This window comes from Siphateles boraxobius, unplaced genomic scaffold (genome assembly GCF_051911475.1).
Source record: "Siphateles boraxobius isolate OS27281-9 unplaced genomic scaffold, OSU_SipBor_1 87, whole genome shotgun sequence".
NCBI lineage: Eukaryota > Metazoa > Chordata > Actinopteri > Cypriniformes > Leuciscidae > Siphateles > Siphateles boraxobius.
The window spans coordinates 1,636,258-1,662,293 of NW_027509216.1; the positions used below are offsets into that span (position 1 = coordinate 1,636,258).

The window sequence follows — 26,036 nt, forward strand, 5'->3', positions numbered from 1 at the left end:
TTTTCAGCACTTCGTGCTTGAACACCTAATAATAAAAATCTTTACAAATACAATAGGTTTTCAGCACTTCGTGCTTGAACACCTAAAAATCAGTACAGAAACAATAGGTTTTCAGCACTTCGTGCTTGAACACCTAATAATAATAAAAATCCTTACAAATACAATAGGTTTTCAGCACTTCGTGCTTGAACACCTAATAATAAAAATCAGTACAAATACAATAGGTTTTCAGCACTTCGTGCTTGAACACCTAATAATAATAAAAATCCTTACAAATACAATAGGTTTTCAGCACTTCGTGCTTGAACACCTAAAAATCCTTACAAATACAATAGGTTTTCAGCACTTCGTGCTTGAAAACCTAAAAATCAGTACAAATACAATAGGTTTTCAGCACTTCGTGCTTGAACACCTAATAATAACAAAAACTATGGGTTAATAAAACGGCTAAGGGCTGACAGCATAGTAAAAGAGGCAGAGCGAGCCAGCCAGGAGTCGAACCTAGAATCTTCTGATCCGTAGTCAGACCCGTTATCCATTGCACCACTGGCCCACTGATCTGGTCTCCATGAGCTTACACGGCACCTGTTGGTTTTCGACTGGGCAGAGGCCTGTGATGACATCTACTTTTTCTCATGCTATTACTGTAACAGACCTGGAGCCAACATCAGGAAGGGGTCAGATGAGGGGCCTGCTACAAAAACCTTCAAGATGGAGGCCTCACATGTTGGGGATCTCAATTCTCAATTCAAATCTTAAACGTCAATTTAAAATTTTTTATGTACAGGCTTTTTTGCATGATGTATATAATAGTGATTTACAGTTGGTTTCAATTATACCTGATGTGGTTGATGCTTGGGATTATTTCAAATCTATCTTTCTAGAAATTTGTGATAAACATGCTCCTTTACGTAGATTTCGGGTGAGAGGTAGAAATAATATTTGGTTCAATCAATCCGTCTCTAATCTTATTAAGCAAAGAAACGTGGCTTGGTCTAAAGCAAAGAAAACAAATGGTGAGGAGGACTGGTCTCAATATAGATTATTACGAAATAAGTGTACAAAATTAATATAAAGTTCGAAGAGTCAGTATTATTTAAACCTGATTAATGATAACATGAATTGTCCTTCTAAATTTTGGAAATTAACGAAATCTTTTATAGGATCAAATACATCCACTAATCTTCCAAAAGTTTTAAAATTGAATCAAAGATTGATTACAGACAAGGCTGATATTGTTAATACGTTTAATAGTCATTTTATTTCAGCTGGTTTGATAACAGACAATTCGTTGGTCCTTGATGAACAGAGAACTGATGAGTTGACTAATAGTGCATCAGATTTATTTTCTTTTGCCCCTGTATTGCCCTCCCAAGTTCATAAACTACTCCGAAATTTAGACTAAGAAATCAGGTGGGTCTGACCAAATTGAACCAATTTTTTAAAAAATTGTCAGCAGATATTATTGCCGAACCTATTGCATCGATTTTTAATTTGAGTCTATCCACTAATGTAATTCCGCCATCTTGGAAATCGGCTATGGTTATGCCTTTATTAAAAGGAGGCGATCCTTCCGATTTGAATAATTATCGTCCGATTTCTAAATTACCGGTTTTAGCAAAAGTTTTTGAATCTATTATAAATGATCAAATGAAAGAATATCTACTTAGTCATGATATTTACAACGCATTTCAGTCAGGATTTAGAGCGGGCCATAGTACGATAACAGCTACTACATTAGTCACTAATGATTTAATTACTGCTCTCGATAATAGACAACATTGTGCGGCCTTATTTTTTGATTTTACAAAAGCATTTGACTTAGTGGATCATGTTTCACGGTTACGGAGGCTTAAAAGTGTTGGCCTCGATAATTCGGCTGTGAGTTGGTTTAAAAATTATTCATCGGATAGAACTCAATGTGTTGATGTAGATAATTACACCTCATCCATGGTAATAGTCAGGCAGGGTGTCCCGCAAGGTTCTTTATTGGCACCACTTCTTTTTTCTATTTTTATTAATGAATTGGGGCAGGGAATACAATCGGCAAAGCTACATTTTTATGCTGACGATACAATTATTTACTCCACTGCATCCTCTGTGTCTCAGGATCTTCCTTCTGCCTGGAGCAGACCCTTTTAATTTTAGTGTGTGACCGACCCCTTTAAAAACATGGGACTGATCCGAAGGGATTGTTTACTGAATTCAATTTCATCAGGCTCAACAGAGGGAGCTCTCATTTGCCTCATGAGGGGCTCAGTTTCCTCCCATTCTTGCGATGGTATAATAGACACTACAAACTGGTCGTAAAGCAATGTCCTTGTGACAGTACTCATGCAATACATTTTAAAAGACGCATGGTATTGTATGGTAACCGTTATCCTACTGACAAAGCAGCCTATTGTTGAACTGTCACTTTTTAATATTTCTCAACCAATCCAATAATAATAATAACAAAAACTATGGGTTAATAAAACGGCTAAGGGCTGACAGCATAGTAAAAGAGGCAGAGCGAGCCAGCCAGGAGTCGAACCTAGAATCTTCTGATCCGTAGTCAGACGCGTTATCCATTGCACCACTGGCCCACTGATCAGGTGTCCGTGAGCTTACACGGCACCTGTTAGTTTTCGACTGGGCAGAGGCCTGTGATGACATCTACTTTTTCTCATGCTATTAACAGACCTGGAGCCAACATCAGGAAGGGGTCAGATGAGGGGCCTGCTACAAAAACCTTCAAGATGGAGGCCTCACATGTTGGGGATCTCAATTCTCAATTCAAATCTTAAACGTCAATTTAAAAATTTTAATGTACAGGCTTTTTTGCATGATGTATATAATAGTGATTTACAGTTGGTTTCAATTATACCTGATGTGGTTGATGCTTGGGATTATTTCAAATCTATCTTTCTAGAAATTTGTGATAAACATGCTCCTTTACGTAGATTTCGGGTGAGAGGTATAAATAATATTTGGTTCAATCAATCCGTCTCTAATCTTATTAAGCAAAGAAACGTGGCTTGGTCTAAAGCAAAGAAAACAAATGGTGAGGAGGACTGGTCTCAATATAGATTATTACGAAATAAGTGTACAAAATTAATATAAAGTTCGAAGAGTCAGTATTATTTAAACCTGATTAATGATAACATGAATTGTCCTTCTAAATTTTGGAAATTAACAAAATCTTTTATAGGATCAAATACATCCACTAATCTTCCAAAAGTTTTAAAATTGAATCAAAGATTGATTACAGACAAGGCTGATATTGTTAATACGTTTAATAGTCATTTTATTTCAGCTGGTTTGATAACAGACAATTCCTTGGTCCTTGATGAACAGAGAACTGATGAGTTGACTAATAGTGAATCAGATTTATTTTCTTTTGCCCCTGTATTGCCGTCCCAAGTCAGCAGATATTATTGCCGAACCTATTGCATCGATTTTTAATTTGAGTCTATCCACTAATGTAATTCCGCCATCTTGGAAATCGGCTATGGTTATGCCTTTATTAAAAGGAGGCGATCCTTCCGATTCTAATAATTATCGTCCGATTTCTAAATTACCGGTTTTAGCAAAAGTTTTTGAATCTATTATAAATGATCAAATGAAAGAATATCTACTTAGTCATGATATTTACAACGCATTTCAGTCAGGATTTAGAGCGGGCCATAGTACGATAACAGCTACTACATGATTTAATTACTGCTCTCGATAAAAGACAACATTGTGCGGCCTTATTTTTTTATTTGACAAAAGCGTTTGACTTAGTGGATCATGTTTTACTGTTCGGCTGTGAGTTGGTTTAAAAATTATTTATCGGATAGAACTCAATGTGTTGCTGTAGATAATTACACCTCATCCATGGTAATAGTCAGGAAGGGTGTCCCGCAAGGTTCTTTATTGGCAGCACTTCTTTTTTCTATTTTTATTAATGAATTGGGGCAGGGAATACAATCCGCAAAGCTACATTTTTATGCTGACGATACAATTATTTACTCCACTGCATCCTCTGTGTCTCAGGCTATTGAAATTCTTAAGGATTCTTTTTATACTTTTCAGCTTAGTTTGTTGAAACTAAAATTAGTTTTAAATGTAAATAAAACTAAGTATATTCTTTTTACACGTAGCCGTTCTATGTCTACTGTTATGCCTATTCTGACTATTGAGGGTTTACATATAGAAAGAGTACCAACTTATAAATATTTAGGAATATGGCTCGATGAGAAGTTAGCCTTTGATGTTCACATTAATTACTTGGTGAAAAGGCTTAAACCAAGACTGGGTTTTCTTTTTCGGGGAAAAAAAATGTTTTTCCTTTATAGCTAGAAAGAGAATAATACAGAGTACTATTTTACCTATTTTAGACTATGGTGATGTTGTTTACATGCATGCGTCTACATATTTATTGAAAAGGCTGGATGGCGTTTATCATGCTGCACTGCGTTTTATAACAAATTCTTGTTCACGTACTCATCATTGTTTGCTGCACAACTATTTGGGTTGGTCCTCTTTATATCAAAGAAGGAAATCCCATATGTTAGAATTTATTGTAAAGACATTGATGGGTAGACTTCCAAATTACATTACTAGTCTTCTATGTTTACGTAGAAATAACTATAGCACTAGATCATCTAATGGGATTAAATTAGTAGTACCTAGGGTACATTCAGAGCATGGTAAATCATCTTTCTCCTACTATGCTCCATGGCTGTGGAATGAATTTCAAGCTACTGTCCCTCCTGAAACAATTCCTCCTTTGAATGTATTTAAAAGTTTACTGCAGTATACAATGATTGAATCATGCTGTTGTTTTACTTGATTTATGATGAATGTTGTGCCCTGACTTTCTGGAATGTTTTATATGTGTTGTGTGTTTGTGTGTGATTTGTAGTGTGGCCATCTTGGCCAGGACTCCCTGGAGGAAGAGATTTATTTTAATCTCAATGGGACCTTCCTGGAAAAATAAAGGAAATAAAATAAAATAAATGTTAAGTTGTGGTGTTGTTAGGATATTACTACAGAGCCTGTGACAGTTTCTCAGTGGAAGAACTGGGATCCAGGCCCACAGACGTCTGCAAAAAACTGCTTTAAAAACCTTTGAGATGCAGGCCTCACATGTTGGGGATCTTATTGTTTTTGTTTTCATGGCAAGTTGTGGTGTTGTAAGGATATTCCTCCAGAGCCTGTGACAGTTTCTCAGCGGACAAACTGGGAACTGGGATCCAGGGCCAGAGACGTCTGCAAAAAACTGCTAGAAAAAACCTTAGAGATGGAGGTCTCACATGTTGGGGATCTCAAATTTTTTGCTTTTATGGCAAGTTGTGGTGTTATTAGGATATTCCTACAGAGTCTGTGACAGTTTCTCAGCGGAAGAACCGGGATCCAGGGTAAGAGACGTCTGCAAATAACTGCGTTAAAATCCTTCGAGATGGAGGCCTCACATGTTGGAGATCTAATTGTTTTTGTTTTCATGGCAAGTTGTGGTGTTGTTAGGATATTCCTACAGAGTCTGTGACAGTTTGTCAGTTTGCCAGGGTCAGTGACGTCTCCTCTCCTGGAGTAAAATACAAGTATTAGTGGTCTTGCTGCAAAATCTGGTAGAGGCCACAGCCAGGCTTGAGTGCAAGTCATCAGCAGATCTTCCCTAGTGGTCTAGTGGTTAGGATTCGGTGCTCTCACCGCCGCGGCCCGGGTTCGATTCCCGGTCAGGGAATGAGCTTTTGCCCACCACCGGCGGTCGTGATTGTAAAATGGCGAACTACGAACTCAAGCGCTGACGCCCTCGTCGAGAAGCAGGGCCAAGGAAATGTTTATGTGTGAAAAAGAACTCCTTCGAGCCGGAGTTGAACCAGCGACCTAATTTTTTGCCCACCACCGGCGGTCGTGATTGTAAAATGGCGAACTACGAACTCAAGCGCTGACGCCCTCGTCGAGAAGCAGGGCCAAGGAAATGTTTATGTTTGAAAAAGAACTCCTTCCAGCCGGAGTAGAACCAGCGAACTAAGGATTGCCAACTAGCCACCTACAGTCCTCCGCTCTTCCAGCTCAGCTATTGAAGGCACACTGATTGTGGACAGAACCTCAACATATCAGGTTGCTGAATCTCCCCCACTGGCTAAAACTGCTACAGACATACATGCTGGTTGTTTCGAGTAAGTGATGCAAAGACAAACCGATCTTCCCATCCCGGGAGTCGAACCCGGGCCGCCTGGGTGAAAACCAGGAATCCTGACCGCTAGACCATATGGGATCTTCCATCTGCCTGGAGCAGACCCTTTTACTTTTAGTGTGTGACCGTCCCCTTTAAGAACATGGGAATGATCCGAAGGGATTGTTTACTGAATTCAATTTCATCAGGCTCAACAGAGGGAGCTATCATTTGCCTCACGAGGGGTTCAGTTTCCTCCCATTCTTGCGATGGTATAACAGACACTACAAACTGGTCGTAAAGCAAGGTCCTTGTGACAGTACTCATGCAATGCATTTTAAAAGACGCATAGTATTGTATGGTAACCGTTATCCTACTTATTGTTTTTGTTTTCATGGCAAGTTGTGGTGTTTTTAGGATATTCCTCCAGAGCCTGTGACAGTTTCTCAGCGGAAAAACTGGGAACTGGGATCCAAGGCCAGAGACGTCTGCAAAAAACTGCTAGAAAAAACCTTAGAGATGGAGGTCTCACATGTTGGGGATCTCAAATTTTTTGTTTTTATGGCAAGTTGTGGTGTTAATAGGATATTCCTACAGAGTCTGTGACAGTTTCTCAGCAGAAGAACCGGGATCCAGGGTAAGAGACGTCTGCAAATAACTGCGTTAAAATCCTTCGAGATGGAGGCCTCACATGTTGGGGATCTCGGTTGCTTTGTTTTCATGGCAAGTTGTGGTGTGGTTAGGATATTCCTACAGAGTCTGTGACAGTTTGTCAGTTTGCCAGGGTCAGTGACGTCTCCTCTCCTGGAGGAAAATACAAGTATTAGTGGTCTTGTTGCAAAATCTGGTAGAGGCGACAGTCAGGCTTGAGGGCAAGTCATCAGCAGACCTTCCCTGGTGGTCTAGTGGTTAGGATTCGGCGCTCTCACCGCCGCGGCCCGGGTTCGATTCCCGGTCAGGGAATAAGCTTTTGCCCACCACCGGCTGTCGTGATTGTAAAATGGCGAACTACGAACTCAAGCGCTGACACCCTCGTCGAGAAGCAGGGCCAAGGAAATGTTTATGTGTGAAAAAGAACTCCTTCGAGCCGGAGTTGAACCAGCGACCTAATTTTTTGACCACCACCGGCGGTCGTAATTGTAAAATGGCGAACTACGAACTCAAGCGCTGACGCCCTCGTCGAGAAGCAGGGCCAAGGAAATGTTTATGTTTGAAAAAGAACTCCTTCGAGCCGGAGTAGAACCAGCGACCTAAGGATTGCCAACTTGCCACCTACAGTCTTCCGCTCTTCCAGCTCAGCTATCGAAGGCACACTGATTGGGGACAGAACCTCAACATATCAGGTTGGTGAATCTCCGCCACTGGCTAAAACTGCTACAGACATACATGCTGGTTGTTTCGATTAAGTGATGCAAAGACAACCCGATCTTCCCATACCGGGAGTCGAACCCGGGCCGCCTGGGTGAAAACCAGGAATCCTGACCGCTAGACCATATGGGATCTTCCTTCTGCCTGGAGCAGACCCTTTTAATTTTAGTGTGTGACCGACCCCTTTATGAACATGGGAATGATCCGTAGGGATTGTTTACTGAATTCAATTTCATCAGGCTCAACAGAGGGAGCTCTCATTTGCCTCACGAAGGGTTCAGTTTCCTCCCATTCTTGCGATGGTATAATAGACACTACAAACTGGTCGTAAAGCAAGGTCCTTGTGACAGTACTCATGCAATGCATTTTAAAAGACGCATAGTATTGTATGGTAACCGTTATCCTACTGACAAAGCAGCCTATTGTTGGACTGTCAATTTTTAATATTTCTCAACCAATCCAATAATAATAATAACAAAAACTATGGGATAAGAAAACGGCTAAGGGCTGACAGCATAGTATAAGAGGCTGAGCGAGCCAGCCAGGAGTCGAACCTAGAATCTTCTGATCCGTAGTCAGACGCGTTATCTATTGCGCCACTGGCCCACTGATCAGGTGTCCGTGAGCTTACACGGCACGTGTTGGTGTGCGACTGGGCAGAGGCCTGTGATGACATCTACTTTTTCTCATGCTATTAACAGACCTGGACCCAACATCAGGAAGGGGTCAGATGAGGGGCCTGCTACAAAAACCTTCAAGATGGAGGCCTCACATGTTGGGGATCTCAATTCTCAATTCAAATCTTAAACGTCAATTTAAAAATTTTAATGTACAGGCTTTTTTGCATGATGTATATAATAGTGATTTACAGTTGGTTTCAATTATACCTGATGTGGTTGATGCTTGGGATTATTTCAAATCTATCTTTCTAGAAATTTGTGATAAACATGCTCCTTTACGTAGATTTCGGGTGAGAGGTAGAAATAATATTTGGTTCAATCAATCCGTCTTTAATCTTATTAAGCAAAGAAACGTGGCTTGGTCTAAAGCAAAGAAAACAAATGGTGAGGAGGACTGGTCTCAATATAGATTATTACGAAATAAGTGTACAAAATTAATATAAAGTTCGAAGAGTCAGTATTATTTAAACCTGATTAATGATAACATGAATTGTCCTTCTAAATTTTGGAAATTAACGAAATCTTTTATAGGATCAAATACATCCACTAATCTTCCAAAAGTTTTAAAATTGAATCAAAGATTGATTAGAGACAAGGCTGATATTGTTAATACGTTTAATAGTAATTTTATTTCAGCTGGTTTGATAACAGACAATTCCTTGGTCCTTGATGAACAGAGAACTGATGAGTTGACTAATAGTGAATCAGATTTATTTTCTTTTGCCCCTGTATTGCCGTCCCAAGTTCGTAAACTACTCCGAAATTTAGACTGTAAGAAATCAGGTGGGTCTGACCAAATTGAACCAATTTTTTAAAAATTGTCAGCAGATATTATTGCCGAACCTATTGCATCGATTTTTAATTTGAGTCTATCCACTAATGTAATTCCGCCATCTTGGAAATCAGCTATGGTTATGCCTTTATTAAAAGGAGGCGATCCTTCCGATTTGAATAATTATCATCCGATTTCTAAATTACCGGTTTTAGCAAAAGTTTTTGAATCTATTATAAATGATCAAATGAAAGAATATCTACTTAGTCATGATATGTACAACGCATTTCAGTCAGGATTTAGAGCGGGCCATAGTACGATAACAGCTACTACATGATTTAATTACTGCTCTCGATAATAGACAACATTGTGCGGCCTTATTTTTTTATTTGACAAAAGCGTTTGACTTAGTGGATCATGTTTTACTGTTACGGAGGCTTAAAAGTGTTGGCCTCGATAATTCGGCTGTGAGTTGGTTTAAAAATTATTTATCGGATAGAACTCAATGTGTTGCTGTAGATAATTACACCTCATCCATGGTAATAGTCAGGAAGGGTGTCCCGCAAGGTTCTTTATTGGCACCATTTCTTTTTTCTATTTTTATTAATGAATTGGGGCAGAGAATACAATCCGCAAAGCTACATTTTCATGCTGACGATACAATTATTTACTCCACTGCATCCTCTGTGTCTCAGGCTATTGAAATTCTTAAGGATTCTTTTTATACTTTTCAGCTTACTTTGTTGAAACTAAAATTAGTTTTAAATGTAAATAAAACGAAGTATATTCTTTTTACACGTAGCCGTTCTATGTCTACTGTTATGCCTATTCTGACTATTGAGGGTTTACATATAGAAAGAGTACCAACTTATAAATATTTAGGAATATGGCTCGATGAGAAGTTAGCCTTTGATGTTCACATTAATTACTTGGTGAAAAGGCTTAAACCAAGACTGGGTTTTCTTTTTCGGGAAAAAAAATGTTTTTCCTTTATAGCTAGAAAGAGAATAATACAGAGTACTATTTTACCTATTTTAGACTATGGTGATGTTGTTTACATGCATGCGTCTACATATTTATTGAAAAGGCTGGATGGCGTTTATCATGCTGCACTGCGTTTTATAACAAATTCTTGTTCACGTACTCATCATTGTTTGCTGCACAACTATTTGGGTTGGTCCTCTTTATATCAAAGAAGGAAATCCCATATGTTAGAATTTATTGTAAAGACATTGATGGGTAGACTTCCAAATTACATTACTAGTCTTCTATGTTTATGTAGAAAGAACTATAGCACTAGATCATCTAATGGGATTAAATTAGTAGTACCTAGGGTACATTCAGAGCATGGTAAATCATCTTTCTCCTACTATGCTCCATGGCTGTGGAATGAATTTCAAGCTACTGTCCCTCCTGAAACAATTCCTCCTTTGAATGTATTAAAAAATGTACTGCAGCATACAATGATTGAATCATGCTGTTGTTTTACTTGATTTATGATGAATGTTGTGCCCTGACTTTCTGGAATGTTTTATATGTGTTTGTGTGTGATTTGTAGTGTGGCCATCTTGGCCAGGACTCCCTGGAGGAAGAGATTTCTTTTAATCTCAATGGGACCTTCCTGGAAAAATAAAGGAAATAAAAGAAAATAAATGTTAAGTTGTGGTGTTGTTAGGATATTACTACAGAGCCTGTGACAGTTTCTCAGTGGAAGAACTGGGATCCAGGGCCACAGACGTCTGCAAAAAACTGCTTTAAAAACCTTCGAGATGCAGGCCTCACATGTTGGAGATCTTATTGTTTTTGTTTTCATGGCAAGTTGTGGTGTTGTTAGGATATTCCTACAGAGTCTGTGACAGTTTGTCAGTTTGCCAGGGTCGGTGACGTCTCCTCTCCTGGAGTAAAATACAAGTATTAGTGGTCTTGCTGCAAAATCTGGTAAAGGCCACAGCCAGGCTTGAGGGCAAGTTGTCAGCAGACTTTCCCTGGTGGTCTAGTGGTTAGGATTCGGCGCTCTCACCGCCGCGGCCAGGGTTCGATTCCCGGTCAGGGAATGAGTTTTTGCCCACCACCGGCGGCCGTGATTGTAAAATGGCGAACTACTAACTCAAGCGCTGACGCCCACGTCGAGAAGCAGGGCCAAGGAAAAGTTTATGTGTGAAAAAGAACTCCTTCGAGCCGGAGTTGAACCAGCGACCTAAGGATTGCCAACTTGCCACCTACAGTCCTCCGCTCTTCCAGCTGAGCTATCGAAGGCACACTGATTGGGGACAGAACCTCAACATATCAGGTGGCTGAATCTCCGCCACTGGCTAAAACTGCTACAGACATACATGCTGGTTGTTTCGATTAAGTGATGCAAAGACAACCCGATCTTCCCATACCGGGAGTCGAACCCGGGCCGCCTGGGTGAAAACCAGGAATCCTGACCGCTAGACCATATGGGATCTTCCTTCTGCCTGGAGCAGACCCTTTTAATTTTAGTGTGTGACCGACCCCTTTAAGAACATGGGAATGATCCGAAGGGATTGTTTACTGAATTCAATTTCATCAGGCTCAACAGAGGGAGCTCTCATTTGCCTCACGAGGGGTTCAGTTTCCTCCCATTCTTGCGATGGTATAATAGACACTACAAACTGGTCGTAAAGCAAGGTCCTTGTGACAGTACTCATGCAATGCATTTTAAAAGACGCATAGTATTGTATGGTAACCGTTATCCTACTGACAAAGCAGCCTATTGTTGGACTGTCAATTTTTAATATTTCTCAACCAATCCAATAATAATAATAACAAAAACTATGGGATAAGAAAACGGCTAAGGGCTGACAGCATAGAATAAGAGGCTGAGCGAGCCAGCCAGGAGTCGAACCTAGAATCTTCTGATCCGTAGTCAGACGCGTTATCCATTGCGCCACTGGCCCACTGATCAGGTGTCCGTGAGCTTACACGGCACGTGTTGGTGTTCGACTGGGCAGAGGCCTGTGATGACATCTACTTTTTCTCATGCTATTAACAGACCTGGACCCAACATCAGGAAGGGGTCAGATGAGGGGCCTGCTACAAAAACCTTCAAGATGGAGGCCTCACATGTTGGGGATCTCAATTCTCAATTCAAATCTTAAACGTCAATTTAAAAATTTTAATGTACAGGCTTTTTTGCATGATGTATATAATAGTGATTTACAGTTGGTTTCAATTATACCTGATGTGGTTGATGGTTGGGATTATTTCAAATCTATCTTTCTAGAAATTTGTGATAAACATGCTCCTTTACGTAGATTTCGGGTGAGAGGTAGAAATAATATTTGGTTCAATCAATCCGTCTCTAATCTTATTAAGCAAAGAAACGTGGCTTGGTCTAAAGCAAAGAAAACAAATGGTGAGGAGGACTGGTCTCAATATAGATTATTACGAAATAAGTGTACAAAATTAATATAAAGTTCGAAGAGTCAGTATTATTTAAACCTGATTAATGATAACATGAATTGTCCTTCTAAATTTTGGAAATTAACGAAATCTTTTATAGGATCAAATACATCCACTAATCTTCCAAAAGTTTTAAAATTGAATCAAAGATTGATTACAGACAAGGCTGATATTGTTAATACGTTTAATAGTAATTTTATTTCAGCTGGTTTGATAACAGACAATTCCTTGGTCCTTGATGAACAGAGAACTGATGAGTTGACTAATAGTGCATCAGATTTATTTTCTTTTGCCCCTGTATTGCCGTCCCAAGTTCATAAACTACTCCGAAATTTAGACTGTAAGAAATCAGGTGGGTCTGACCAAATTGAACCAATTTTTTTAAAAATTGTCAGCAGATATTATTGCCGAACCTATTGCATCGATTTTTATTTGAGTCTATCCACTAATGTAATTCCGCTGTAACACTCAGCTTAATTAAGGCAGGATACACAAAAAAAAACTACGGTTTATACCCTCTATATGATTTTTTTTGAATAGAAATGTTCTATTTGTTCACAACATAAACACAACAAACAAGATGGAATAATACCTTAAAGTGTATTCAATAGAAGCACCAAAAATAAATATATACAGAATAGGCAATAAGTCCGGTGAGTGTGTGTGTATGTTCCAGTTCAGTGTAAGTGTGTGCGTTGAATCGGCCTCACCGGTAAGCCTTTCAAAGTCCGTGCACAGGAAGAGGAACAGCGCTGTCCTGTGAAGCGATCTCCAAGGTGAAATAATCCACTGGTGTATTTCCGCAAAGAGAGTCCAACAATCACAGTCAATGACGAGCAAAAACAAAAGGTGTGGTGCGATCGATCGCTAGTCCCAAACGAGCAATAGTAGCGTTGCTCTCGAACGCCGACTTTCCGGCTCTTTTAAACGGAAGTGAAAGTCATAACTCCAGCTGATCAGACTGACGTCACGGGGATTCCCTGAAGCTCCGCGAACAAACTCTCGCGTGAGAGAACAGGAACACAACCACATGGCCGGGCAATCAAACGAGGAAGAATAATTATAAAAGAACAGCTGTCTGGTAAGAATTATACAAATACTTCACAGCAATATAAAATATTCTTTCCTTATGTGGCCTAGCTACATATTCCCCCCCCCCCCCCCAGCCAGCGGCATCGGAGGAGAGCGTCCATAATAGCGCTTCAGGTTTACCACATTCAATATATCGACTCTAGGTGGGTTGCCCCAGCACACAGTGTAATTTATTGGCCCTGTTTTACTTTTAATTTCAGCTGGACCCTCCCACTTGGGCGCTAGCTTGGCAGAGAATTTGTTTGCTGAATTAGAGAGAGGATGGGTTTTAATCCAAACCAGGTCACCCGTATGAAACTGCGCATTTTTTCTACGGTAATTATAATACCTAGCTTGTTTGGCTTGGCTCATCCTCATTCTATTCCTCACTTCTTCCATCATGATGTTTTGTCGTTCTACCAGGGAATATGCAGCTTGATCAGGTGAAGGCGGTCGGTGGATAAGACGTTCCAGTGGTCCTAGAATTTGTCTACCCAGCATGAGCACAGTTGGTGTTTTTCCGGTGGTTTCTTGCTGGGCAGTGTTAATGGCATAGGGGAATTCTGGTAGCCACTGGTCCCAGGTCTGATGATGTTGACCCACGTATGCAGCAATCATAGTTTTTACTGTCCGGTTGATTCTTTCTGTTAGGTTTGACTGTGGGTGATAACTCGTTGTGAGTTTCTGAACACAACCCCATGTTTTGCACAGATCGCTCAGAAGACTGGACGTAAATTGGGGACCCCTATCGGACACCAGGTATTTGGGTACCCCCCATCGTGTAAAGATCTCCTCTCGTAGAATTTTCACTACTTTCTGGGTCTTGCTGTCTCTCAGAGGGAACATTTCCACCCACTTCGTGAAATAATCAACAATGACAAGGAGGTATGTGTTCTGTCGTTTACTGGCGGGGAAGGGTCCCATTAGATCCACCCCCAACGTGTGTCCAGGTTCAGTGATCTGTGTACTCTGCATCAATCCAGAAGGTTTTGTATTGCTAGGTTTGTATTTCTGACAGATCTCACAGCTTTTGACGTATTGGCACACGTCCTTCCTAACGGACGGCCACCATGCCACGTCTAAGATTTTCAGCAGAGACTTTAACTGTCCGAGATGACCTCCAAGCGGATTATCATGGTAGTAGTGCATGAAGTCAGCGGTTAATGATAGTGGTACTACCAACTGATACTTCTCTCCTTTATCCTTCATAGGAACTTTGCGGTACCACACCCCTTGGAGGTTTTCAAAGGTGATGGCTTGATCCTTGACTGATCGAGGGGGAATGTTAGATTGCAGGTCAGTGATGGTATTGTCCAATTGTTGAGCTTTAGTAATCTCCTCCAGAGAGTGCGGTAATGTAGACGCATGGTGTGATATGGATAGACAAGGGGCAACATCAGCATCAGGCGTACCCTGGACCCGGGATAAAGCGTCAGGTCCCATGTTGAGGCACCCTTTTCTGTGATGGACCTGGAAGTTGAACTGTTGCAGGCGGAGTGTCCAGCGAGTTAGGCGTGAGGAGGTTTTAGGGCAGTTGAATGCCCAGGCTAGGGCCGCATGGTCAGTGAAGACGTTGAAGGCTCTTCCCTCCAAGTAATGTCTCCACTTTTCAACAGCCCAAACCACTGCTAGACATTCCTTTTCTGAAGTGCTGTAATTCTTCTCTGCTCCAGTTAAGGTCCGTGATGCATATGCCACCACCTTTTCTCCCTCCTCTGACTGTTGAGTGAGGATGGCGCCCAGTCCTACCTCACTAGCATCCGTGTGAACTTGGAAGTCTTTGGAGGTGTCGGGTTGTATTAACACCGGTGAGTTTTGTAAAGCTAGCTTCAGTGCATCCATACTTGCTTGACATTCTGTGGTCCACTCCCACTTGACTCCTTTCTTTTTCAAGTTGTTCAATGGTGCAGAAATGTCCGCGAAGTGTGCTATAAATTTATGATACCACCCCGCCAATCCTAGAAATCTTTGCAAGGCTTTGAGATCATGCGGGATTGGGAACTCTGCAACAGCGCTGGTCTTCTCTCGGTCAATCTCCACTCCCCTCTCAGAGACTATATGGCCGAGGAATTTGAGCTGTCGCTTGAAGAAGTGGCTTTTCTTCATGTTCAACGTCAGGTTGGCTTGGGTAAGTCTATGTAGAACCATGTTGAGATGTTGAACGTGTTGATCTAGTGACTTTGAATAGATGATGATGTCGTCAATATAAACAAAACAAATCTTCCCCCTCAAATCAGACAAAACTCTCTCCATCAGACGCTGGAAGGTAGCAGCGGCATTTCTGAGCCCAAAAGGCATTGACTTGAATTGAAATAGCCCCTTGGTGGAGATAAAAGCAGTTTTTTCCTTACTCTGGTCCTCCATCTCCACCTGCCAGTATCCAGACTTCAGGTCCAAGGAACTAAACCAAGAGGCTCCTTCCAAGGATTCAAGGATGTCGTGAATTAACGGCATTGGATAAGCGTCAGCCACTGTCTTGCTGTTCAGCCTCCTATAATCCACGCAGAACCTGTGAGAGCCATCAGGTTTGGGGACAAGCACCACAGGTGAAGACCACGGCGAGAAAGAAGGTTCAATGATATTGTCTCGCAACATCTGATCTACTTGTTCCTCTATAATCTGCTTCTTAAGAGGAGAAACTCTGTATGCCCGGGATTTTAGGGGTATGTCATCAGATAATGTGATTTTGTGTCGTACTATTGAGGTTTTACCCAGGTTGTTGGAGGTGGTGCGTGGCCAGGCGGAGCTCAATTTCAACAACTCCTCCTGATTGTCAGAGTCCCACGTAGTGCTCTCGGGGAAAATGGACAAGAGTTCTGGAAGTCTACCAGTGGATGGTAGGGCATAGTATAAATTCAGCTTTGCAGCCCTATGAGGAAGATCTTGACCAGCCGGGATCACAGGACCTGTTGGAATCTGCGATGGCAAGAAAGGGTAATAGTTGTTTCCTTTTTCAGATCTTAACCCATATCGGCCTCTTCCCACTTCTAGGACCGCTCCAGTGTCCCTCAGGAAATCCAGACCAGCAATAAGAGGAAATGCGAGGTGAGTGTCTTTTAGGATATAAGTATCCAAACTGCAATCTTGGTCATGCCATTGAATCTTAATCCTTTGCAGATCTCTGGACTGGTGAATCGTGCCGTCCGCCATTATGAACCTCTGTGGACTGGAGGTAACAACTGAGGGAATCTCACCTTTCAACTGTTTCCACAGGCTTTCTTGCATTAAAGTGTAAGTGCTACCTGTGTCTAATACAGCCTTCACTTCTTTGCCATTCACCCTTACAGGCACCATCAGGAGAGAGGACATGGGATGGGGTTGTGCTAGTGTTACTCCAGCCAGGTTTTTTGGAAATGTACGTTCAGCAGATTTTTTGTTGGTCTTTTCTTTGCTGCTCTGAGTACTGACTTTTTGCCAGTAGTCTTTGGCTCCCATGTGATCCTTTTCCACCATAGATCCAACCTTCACCAGCTGCTCAACCGAGTTGACGGTTCCCCTCATACATCCCGCAACCCTGGGGTTGATGTTGTTAAGTATTCGATTTACTAAGTCCTCCTCAGATATCTCTGGCTTCCATTTCAGACATAGGGCCCGGTAGTCATATGCAAAGTCCCTCAGGCGCTGTTGTGGCTGCTGAACCATTGTCCTCAGCTTTTCCTCCACTTCTGAGAGGTAATCATCTGAAAGAAAAGCAGCCATAAATGCCTTTTTGAAGGATTTCCAATCCATTACCTTGACCTTCTCCGCTTTCCACCAGCTCAGAGCAGGTCCCTTCAGCACCGTGCTCAAGGTTCCTAGGAGTTCAGTACTGGGAAGGGGCCGGATCTCCAGGAAGTTCTCACATTGTTCGATAAAGTTGAGCACCTCCGCCGTATCACAGGAGTCACCAAAAGAGGGGAATTCGATGCGGATAGGAGGTCGGGCACAGAATGAGGATGAACCTGCCACTACTGAGGAGGTAAGCACATTAGAGTGTCTATCATACATCGGATGTTGAACGTCATAAGTATCATTGAGGGGTTTATGAGTGGTAATTTTCTCTCTAGATACTAGAGTTGGGGTAAGTGGTTGAGGGACAGTGGAAAATCGGGAGGAATCTGGAGAATAGGCCTGTAATCTGGTGAGTGTGGGGGTGCTAGTGAGCCTCATTTTTCTCATTTGACTTTCCCATTTCGCATCTCTCCTCAGAAAACAATTTGTCACAGCCTTTTCTAATTTTTCCAGTGCATCTGCAAAATAATCCTCCAACCTTGCCAAGCTAGTATCTACAGCCTGTCTGAAACTGGTTTCCCGATTCAATGTACTGTCCATTGACTGTTTGAAATCTTGTTCTAAAGTATGTACTTTGTTATCAAGGGCCAATAAATCAACTTTACATTGAGTCAGTTCTGATTGCAATGATTGTACCCTCTCAACATTTTGTGTACAACTCTCATCATCATCATCATCATCGGATTGTTCAGCATCAGAAATGTACAATGAACTAAGCATTGAAGTTATTTCAGCAGTAGGATTACGTCTAGTCACAAAAGACCTGGGAATCTCTTGAACATTTGTTAGTTCCATATCATTCTGGCCATCTTCAAAAGTAACTAGGTCATCAGCAGTATTAACAACTTCTGTCCCTGTATCAGTATTCCTTACATCCATCTTAAAAAAAAACACACAAAGAACAATAATAAAGGGTCCCCGTACGGGCCACCAATATGTAACACTCAGCTTAATTAAGGCAGGATACACAAAAAAAACTACGGTTTATACCCTCTATATGATTTTCTTTGAATAGAAATGTTCTATTTGTTCACAACATAAACACAACAAACAAGATGGAATAATACCTTAAAGTGTATTCAATAGAAGCACCAAAAATAAATATATACAGAATAGGCAATAAGTCCGGTGAGTGTGTGTGTATGTTCCAGTTCAGTGTAAGTGTGTGCGTTGAATCGGCCTCACCGGTAAGCCTTTCAAAGTCCGTGCACAGGAAGAGGAACAGCGCTGTCCTGTGAAGCGATCTCCAAGGTGAAATAATCCACTGGTGTATTTCCGCAAAGAGAGTCCAACAATCACAGTCAATGACGAGCAAAAACAAAAGGTGTGGTGCGATCGATCGCTAGTCCCAAACGAGCAATAGTAGCGTTGCTCTCGAACGCCGACTTTCCGTCTCTTTTAAACGGAAGTGAAAGTCATAACTCCAGCTGATCAGACTGACGTCACAGGGATTCCCTGAAGCTCCGCGAACAAACTCTCGCGTGAGAGAACAGGAACACAACCACATGGCCGGGCAATCAAACGAGGAAGAATAATTATAAAAGAACAGCTGTCTGGTAAGAATTATACAAATACTTCACAGCAATATAAAATATTCTTTCCTTATGTGGCCTAGCTACACCGCCATCTTGGAAATCGGCTATGGTTATGCCTTTATTAAAAGGAGGCGATCCTTCCGATTTGAATAATTATCGTCCGGTTTCTAAATTACGGGTTTAAGCAAAAGTTGTTGAATCTATTATAAATGATCAAATGAAAGAATATCTACTTAGCCATGATATTTACAACGCATTTCAGTCAGGATTTAGAGCGGGCCATAGTACGATAACAGCTACTACATTAGTCACTAATGATTTAATTACTGCTCTCGATTATAGACAATATTGTGCGGCCTTATTTTTTGATTTGACAAAAGCGTTTGACTTAGTGGATCATGTTTTACTGTGAAGGGGGTGGATTGGAATCCACTGCTGCTTCAATGTATATGTAATGATTGATTATAATTAAGGTATTAATCAATATTTTTCCTTCTAAATATCAAATGAGTTGAATGACTTCTCTGGAGATTTTGCTTTATTTATATAAGTTACCATTGTGATTACTGAAATGTTCTTTTCATGTATTCTTTAATGTCTGTATTTGATATCTGAATGCAGTGCTTGCTTATTTAACACAGCTTCCAGAAATGAAATAGGGACTTGTTTTGTGTTTGAGAAAGGTCTTCAATGTGTTAAAACATATAGGGGTCATTGAAGCCAATAGTTTAAGGGGCCATTTCTTCGTTAAAGCCTTTCTTTCCAGTTAGACTAAAGTTTAGCTATCCTTCAGAGAAAGAACGCATTATCTTTATGTTTTGAGAGGACTCTCCTATTTATAGTGAGAGCCTGGCCAAATTCAACCTTGGAAAAGCTGTGTGTCGGTGTGTGTGTTAGTCTTCTTGGTTACAGGTTAAGGAACCACTGGCATTATTGGAGATTGACTGAGTTGTTGTTCTGGACATACTGGCGCCCAGCAACCCAAATCTGCGACCTGGAAGGTCATGACGTGCCTTACTTCAGCTGCATAATCGATGGAGATATGCTTCAGTCTATCTGTATATGTGTGGAAAATTACTGTGTTTATCTATTTCATAGCCAATGAGAATCATTCATCCTGTAAGCAATGACGTAGCTTAGACCTTGGAAATCGTATAACTGCTGTGATCTTTGTAACTGTAAGCGGGGCGGCCTACGAACTCCTGTGCGAGTATTGAAGCTGACTTCTGCTGATGAAACTGCAAACTATCTTCAGTAAATATTTTCTTAAATTTTTTATAATTCTGACTCTGGGTCTTCATTCTTCATATCTGGTTCTGGGTCTTTAACTGTACACCCCTTACAGTTTGGTGGAGGATGCGGCGGGCAATCATTCCGTGGTGACATCTCTGGCAAATCAACACACAAGGTAGTAAGCTTTTATTAATTGTTAGGGCTGTCTGACTGGAAGAGATTTTGAAGGAGAGCGGGAGAGCCTTCACTCCGATGAGGCGAGTGAAGGAGTAAGTAGCCTTCACTCCGATGAGGCGAGTGAAGGAGTAAGTTGTAGGCCTACTGCTGAGAGGATAAGAAGTCGCTGAAAGCGTCGTTAAGGGTAACGGCAGCAGACAGCGCAAGCGAAGCGTGCTCTGTGGGGGCCCAGCTGGCAATAATGGTGTGGCACCACCCCAGCAGAGTACGTCCCTGGACGTGAGGTCCAGTGGCACCGTAAACCTGCTCAATCTCTTCCATCTCAGATAGGGGATCCCCGAATTTAGTGAATCAGGCAGTTAGGGATACTAACAAAAATAGGGTTGTTTGCCAGGGATGCATCAGGAACGATCCCGAGAGAAAAAAAAAGAAAAAAAAAGTTGTGACCCAAATTGGCATGGACCAGTATATATAACTGTGATTTTGGAGTATACTCTGCAGTTTCATCACGGAGAAGCCAAGCTGTGTTGTTCAAAGATCGCCGCCTCCATTTCTGCAATGACTTCAGGTGAGTTTGAACTGTTATTAAGATATGGCAGACAAACTGAGTAACTTGATCAGTAACCTGAACAGTCCTGAAACTAATAGTGAGACAAAAGAGCGAACGCTGTAAGCAGCTGTGCTCTGAAGCCCTCACTTCAGAGAAATTTGCAGAAATTATTAAGTAAATGGTTGTCTTGATAAGTTTTGCTTCTGTTTGGAAATTTAAACAACAACTTGACTGGCTACAAACAAACAAAGAAACTGAAAAATTAAAATGTTTAGCCTTGTATTGCTTACGATGATTACAAAAAGCAAGTATATTAAATTATGGGTCGAAGATCATTTCCTTGGACAAGTGTGACTAAAGTTAAACAGACACTTTGTGAAAACAACTTAGAATATTTTGCAGCTTATGAAAATTAATGTTCTGCCAATAATAATGATGAAGATTATGATTGGAATATTATGATTAAATCAGCCACTGGTGGACTGTAAAAGAATACAGAGAACTGCTTAATCAGTGGCTCTGTTTGCATTCCTGAATGGGACACACACTGATTCAAGGGTGTGCAGTAAGTTGGAGCCGAGAGTGTTTTAATGGTGGTCATCAGGACCATTTAATACGTAACTGTAAATGCCCACCGAGAAAGTGTTTAAAATGTGATAAAATGACAACACATTTTTGGTAATAATATTGGTTTGAAAGTAGATCAGTGTTTAAATGACGACAGTGACATTTTTCGTCTGAGAAATAAGAGATAAAAAGGTCAAAAGATTGAAGTCTTAAAGTGAATCCTTTTGAAGAAAATATCTATAATAGTAATTTCTATAATAGTAATTTTTATAAGTCAATTGATGAATACAGGTTGATGTAAAATTAATGACTCCAACAGATGTGAGTTGCAAAATTTATCAAAGTAACTAAAAGGATGATTATGTTGTAATTAAACATTTTAAAAAGGTTTTAGATGATATAGAGACTAATCTCACATATGATTTACAATAACTGCAAAAGTATCACAAGCAGAGAGTGCTTGCCTCGTCAAACTTATAGTGTGAATCCTAATTGGAGATTGATAAACTCCAAGAGAAAACTAAAGTCAAATATTAAACTATGGTTGAGAACTTGACAATTAAAATTGAGATTGAGAAATGTGAAACGTTATTGAGAACTAGAATAATTATTTTTATGTAAGAACAAATAAGCAGAAGCAGTACTGGATTAACAGTTGCTAAATGCTGATTAAACAAACAGCTTGAAAAGTTGACCATGAAAGAACTAGAAGCTGATGTTTTGCTTTCAAAAGATAAGGTTGTTATTGGCTGTAATGAAACAGTTTGCTTATCTGAATCTGATGTGTGCTCTGGCTGAAACTGCCAGTGCAACAGACTCAATCTGAGTGGAAATTTGTAATGCCTAAATTTCCTGAGGTGTGGGCAAAAGACAAATATTAATAATATGTTTATTTGAAACCGTATGTAATATCTGGCAAAGATGCCTTAAGCTGGGATAGAGTTAAAAGATGGTAGATAAAGTTAGACGTTCATGAGAGTGCAGTGTACCAGTCCCTCTCTCATTCAATGTCTCTCTCTCATTCAATGTCAGCTAAAAGCTGTTACCTGAGTCGGTGTCATAAGTGATAAGCTATTTGTAGTGACATCTTTGATTAGGTTATTTTAGGACCAGTAACTTCTTTGTCTGATCTTAGTCCCCACCATGAAACGGGGGCGGGGCCGACGGAAATGTACACTGAATGTACGGTTGTGATGTAAATCCACTGAGTAGCTAGGTTGCTGCTTTTAAGATAGTTAATGGATTTAAGTGATTAAATACTGTTGTTATTAACCTGTCTCCCTGTGAACACTATTAGGCAATCGGAATGGCTCTGGTGACTCTTGAACGTGCCTTTCCTAAGCTCCAGAAAACAGCTGAGTTCTGTTGAAGAAAACTGATTCTATTGGGAATGACTGGTCACCAGTGAGTAGGTGTGTACGAGTGGCTACTCAATGACGGGATGATCTTCCTGGCCAGGGGACAGCCCAACGCAGGGGGTCACGAACACTGGAAAACTCCGGATGGAGTTGTTATTTGTGAGAAAGGTATGACAGTTGAGCGCTGATTACTTGAGGCCACCGGGGTCAGCAGAGCATTGAGAGGTGAGATGCGCTGTGAGGTTAAAATTAACTTTACGGCAGTCTGACCCAGAAATGTGAGTTCCTCTATACCACTCACCAGAAACCGCATTGATTGTATGGCTTGTTTTTAATTGTGACAAGTGTCTGCAACTATGCCAGGGGACGACACCCTGAAGAGAATAAAATTAAAGATAAATGATTAGCGGGAGTGGCCAGCTGATTCCATGAAGTGATTCCCATTAGTTGTTGTGGAGACAGTAATAAAACTTTTTGATGTCGGTTGCCTTACGGGCAAGGAAAATCATAGTGTTGATTTTGAACTAATATGTCTATAACATAGTTTTAACTCTTGAAGGTCGTTAGACATGGTGGTGGCTAGAGATGAAGACAGCTTTTGATTTAAGAAAAGTCTGGATAACAAAGGTGAATGGTCAAAGATTATTGTAACAAATTTAATATTACATTTTATATAAGTTACAGTCTTAGAAATTTATTTATAGTGAGAGAGACTGCTTGAGCGGAGGAAGGGATGGTAACTGTGTCTGTCTTTCTGTCATCGGCCTGCTAGAGCAAGCTGAAGCAAAATAATGATAATGAAACAAAACAACCCAGCTGACCTCGTTAAATTCTAATGAATAATGAACAGGCATGCTTTGAAACTGGTTAAGAGACCATGTAAAATTAGGTAGAAGCTACAGGAAAATGGGAAGTTTAAAATCGTATTTAAAATTTAAATCTTTTAGCAATAATATAAAGAAAAATGAACATTGAAAATGAACAGTTAACATATGTGTGTCTAGTATGAGTGCGTGTGATGGTGACAGCACTTTATGTCTTGTATGCATTAGTTTGGGGTACTATTATTTCCTGATTTTGAGGATATTGTGTCATTAACCTCTGGAATTAGTGTTTTATCATTACAGATGGGTTAAGTGAAATGACCAACTTTAAAAAAGTTGATAATTCTAAGTCAATCTGATGAAAAGACAATGCAGAACATGGGACGAGCTTTAATTGGAGTGGTTCTCCAGCTCTGTCTGCTATTGGTAATTATGAATGCTTTTGTCATTTATGATATTGAACTGAATTACTCTCTGGATTAGTATTTTATATAAATTGGAATTGTAAAGAAGATTGCCATACATACTGGGGTAAAACTCTTGTCTAAATTCAACTGAGGGTCTAAATTTAAATAGACAACTAGGTGGGATCATAAGGATAAACGTAGGAAAAATATATATATATATATATGTATATATAGACTTGACGGCAGAGAGACAAAGTGACACATTGGCTAAGTCACTATCCAAATTATCCAGAGTGAGCTCCCTCATTTCTATTGAAAGGCCGGAGGGCGAACAAAGGAGGAGTGAATATAACTTCTAAAAAGAAAAGGTTTTGTTTCTCAATCCATTAAATGTATGTATGACATTAGATGTCTAAGAAAACTACAATTTAATAAAGGTAAAAAGAGAAAGCAGCTATATGGCTGTGGGCTGGGATCTGAGTAACATAATATTTTGGTTTCTGTAAAACTGTAAAGATAAGTGGGACTGAGACAATACTGATTATATTTTTTGGATCGTCAGACTAACCATTTGATAGAGCAATACTGTGAGAAGTAGTTAACGAGGGAACTTTAAGTGTCACTAGGCTGACAGTGGTGAGAGACTCAATGGAAGAGGAAAGTGATGCAGAAGGAACTGGCATGTAGGGAAATATGGAAATAGGAGAAGAAATATAGTAGATAAATGTATGTTATGAAAATAAAATTTCTGATAGAATTTATGGAACTATTTATTAACACCTGTTAAGTCAAATCAAGTTGAAATGGTATGAAAAATGATGTTTCAGATAAAAAAAATAATAATAATAAAGGCATTGAGTATGATTAACAGGGATTAACGTGATATAAAGATAAGGAATGCATTTAGCAGAATGGGGAACAATTCTATATTTTAGGGGTAAAATAATGATTGAAATGATGATTTGAATTTGTTTTATTTTATTTCTATTTTTGAAAAGAGTAAAAAAAAAAGTATAAGATGTTATATAATTAAGATGGTGATTGTAAACTGAAGGATGAATTCATGGAGAGACTTAAAGTGGATTATTATGGGTCTTATTTTTTTTTATGTTGTTTATTTGCAGTTTGACAACCTTTGTGTTTTCAACCAGTGTTTTGAACCTTTTGGGTCTATAAAGGGGAGTAGTGAAAAGAATGGATTAACTATTCTTCTTAGTTCATTATAAAATGAATTGGAAATTATAAAAACTAGTGCATATTGTCACGGATCACAGAGGAATCAGACAAGATGGTAAGTTATCAGTGTTTATTTTGCAGAAGGATTGCGGTCGGAGATAACAGGTGAGAAGAAGTAACATAGAAAGTTCAATGAAGCTTAGCTGTGGTTTTAAGTCTCTCTCTTTCTTTCCCTCTCTTGCAGGTGGCGTGGCGATGGCTGGTACGGATGGGTTGATCCAAGATGAGTGAAGCGACGGTAAGTAGAAGGTAAGTGATCGGGAAGTCTGTGAGCCATGGAATGACGAGACCAGACAAGTGACTGCAGTGAAGGTGAGTGTTTTATAGTCCATATGGTTGATGGGACACAGGTGACGGTGATTAGTACTCAGGGGATAATGAACGGGGAAAAGTCTGGTTGGGTGAAAGGGAACGAGTGGGCGGAGATGGTGATCTGGATGATGTAACCCTGACACATATATCCTGGTATTTATGATTAAATATGTACTTGTATTGTATCAGTTAATTTGATGATGAAACAAAATTAGCCAAGATGAATAATAGCTGTGTAAGACATGTAAAGACAGCTATGTCCAAAGGTTCTGGAGATCAATATTGTAGTATGTGGGATATGTTGTTGATATTAAGTCATTGAAGGAAAAAGATATTGTTTGTTTTATAAAAATTAACCTGACAGAGGAGCATGGGTCAGAAACCTAACATTTTGAAGCAGCCTCTTTATGGATAGACCAGATGTGGTGTTTAGGACTCCGCATTGGTCTAAAACGGGGGACTGAAGGGGGTGGATTGGAATCCACTGCTGCTTCAATGTATATGTAATGATTGATTATAATTAAGGTATTAATCAATATTTTTCCTTCTAAATATCAAATGAGTTGAATGACTTCTCTGGAGATTTTGCTTTATTTATATAAGT

General features: G+C 40.1%; 10 non-coding genes across 10 annotated transcripts; 3 read left to right on the forward strand and 7 right to left on the reverse strand.

Annotated features, from left to right (window-relative positions):
* Positions 1-2,512: 2,512 nt before the first annotated feature.
* On the reverse strand, positions 2,513-2,585 carry trnar-acg (transfer RNA arginine (anticodon ACG)). Its single transcript has one exon. It is a non-coding gene; the product is annotated as a tRNA-Arg (tRNA).
* A 3,053-nt stretch (positions 2,586-5,638) lies between these two features.
* Positions 5,639-5,710, forward strand: trnae-cuc (transfer RNA glutamic acid (anticodon CUC)). Its single transcript has one exon. It is a non-coding gene; the product is annotated as a tRNA-Glu (tRNA).
* Positions 5,711-6,175: 465 nt separating this feature from the next.
* Positions 6,176-6,247, reverse strand: trnae-uuc (transfer RNA glutamic acid (anticodon UUC)). Its single transcript has one exon. It is a non-coding gene; the product is annotated as a tRNA-Glu (tRNA).
* A 789-nt stretch (positions 6,248-7,036) lies between these two features.
* On the forward strand, positions 7,037-7,108 carry trnae-cuc (transfer RNA glutamic acid (anticodon CUC)). The gene has a single exon. It is a non-coding gene; the product is annotated as a tRNA-Glu (tRNA).
* A 465-nt stretch (positions 7,109-7,573) lies between these two features.
* Positions 7,574-7,645, reverse strand: trnae-uuc (transfer RNA glutamic acid (anticodon UUC)). Its single transcript has one exon. It is a non-coding gene; the product is annotated as a tRNA-Glu (tRNA).
* Positions 7,646-8,046: 401 nt separating this feature from the next.
* On the reverse strand, positions 8,047-8,119 carry trnar-acg (transfer RNA arginine (anticodon ACG)). The gene has a single exon. It is a non-coding gene; the product is annotated as a tRNA-Arg (tRNA).
* A 2,828-nt stretch (positions 8,120-10,947) lies between these two features.
* Positions 10,948-11,019, forward strand: trnae-cuc (transfer RNA glutamic acid (anticodon CUC)). The gene has a single exon. It is a non-coding gene; the product is annotated as a tRNA-Glu (tRNA).
* A 115-nt stretch (positions 11,020-11,134) lies between these two features.
* trnay-gua (transfer RNA tyrosine (anticodon GUA)) lies at positions 11,135-11,221 on the reverse strand. Its single transcript is given in 2 exon segments — positions 11,135-11,170; positions 11,185-11,221. It is a non-coding gene; the product is annotated as a tRNA-Tyr (tRNA).
* A 119-nt stretch (positions 11,222-11,340) lies between these two features.
* trnae-uuc (transfer RNA glutamic acid (anticodon UUC)) lies at positions 11,341-11,412 on the reverse strand. The gene has a single exon. It is a non-coding gene; the product is annotated as a tRNA-Glu (tRNA).
* A 401-nt stretch (positions 11,413-11,813) lies between these two features.
* On the reverse strand, positions 11,814-11,886 carry trnar-acg (transfer RNA arginine (anticodon ACG)). The gene has a single exon. It is a non-coding gene; the product is annotated as a tRNA-Arg (tRNA).
* Between the last annotated feature and the right edge of the window lie 14,150 nt (positions 11,887-26,036).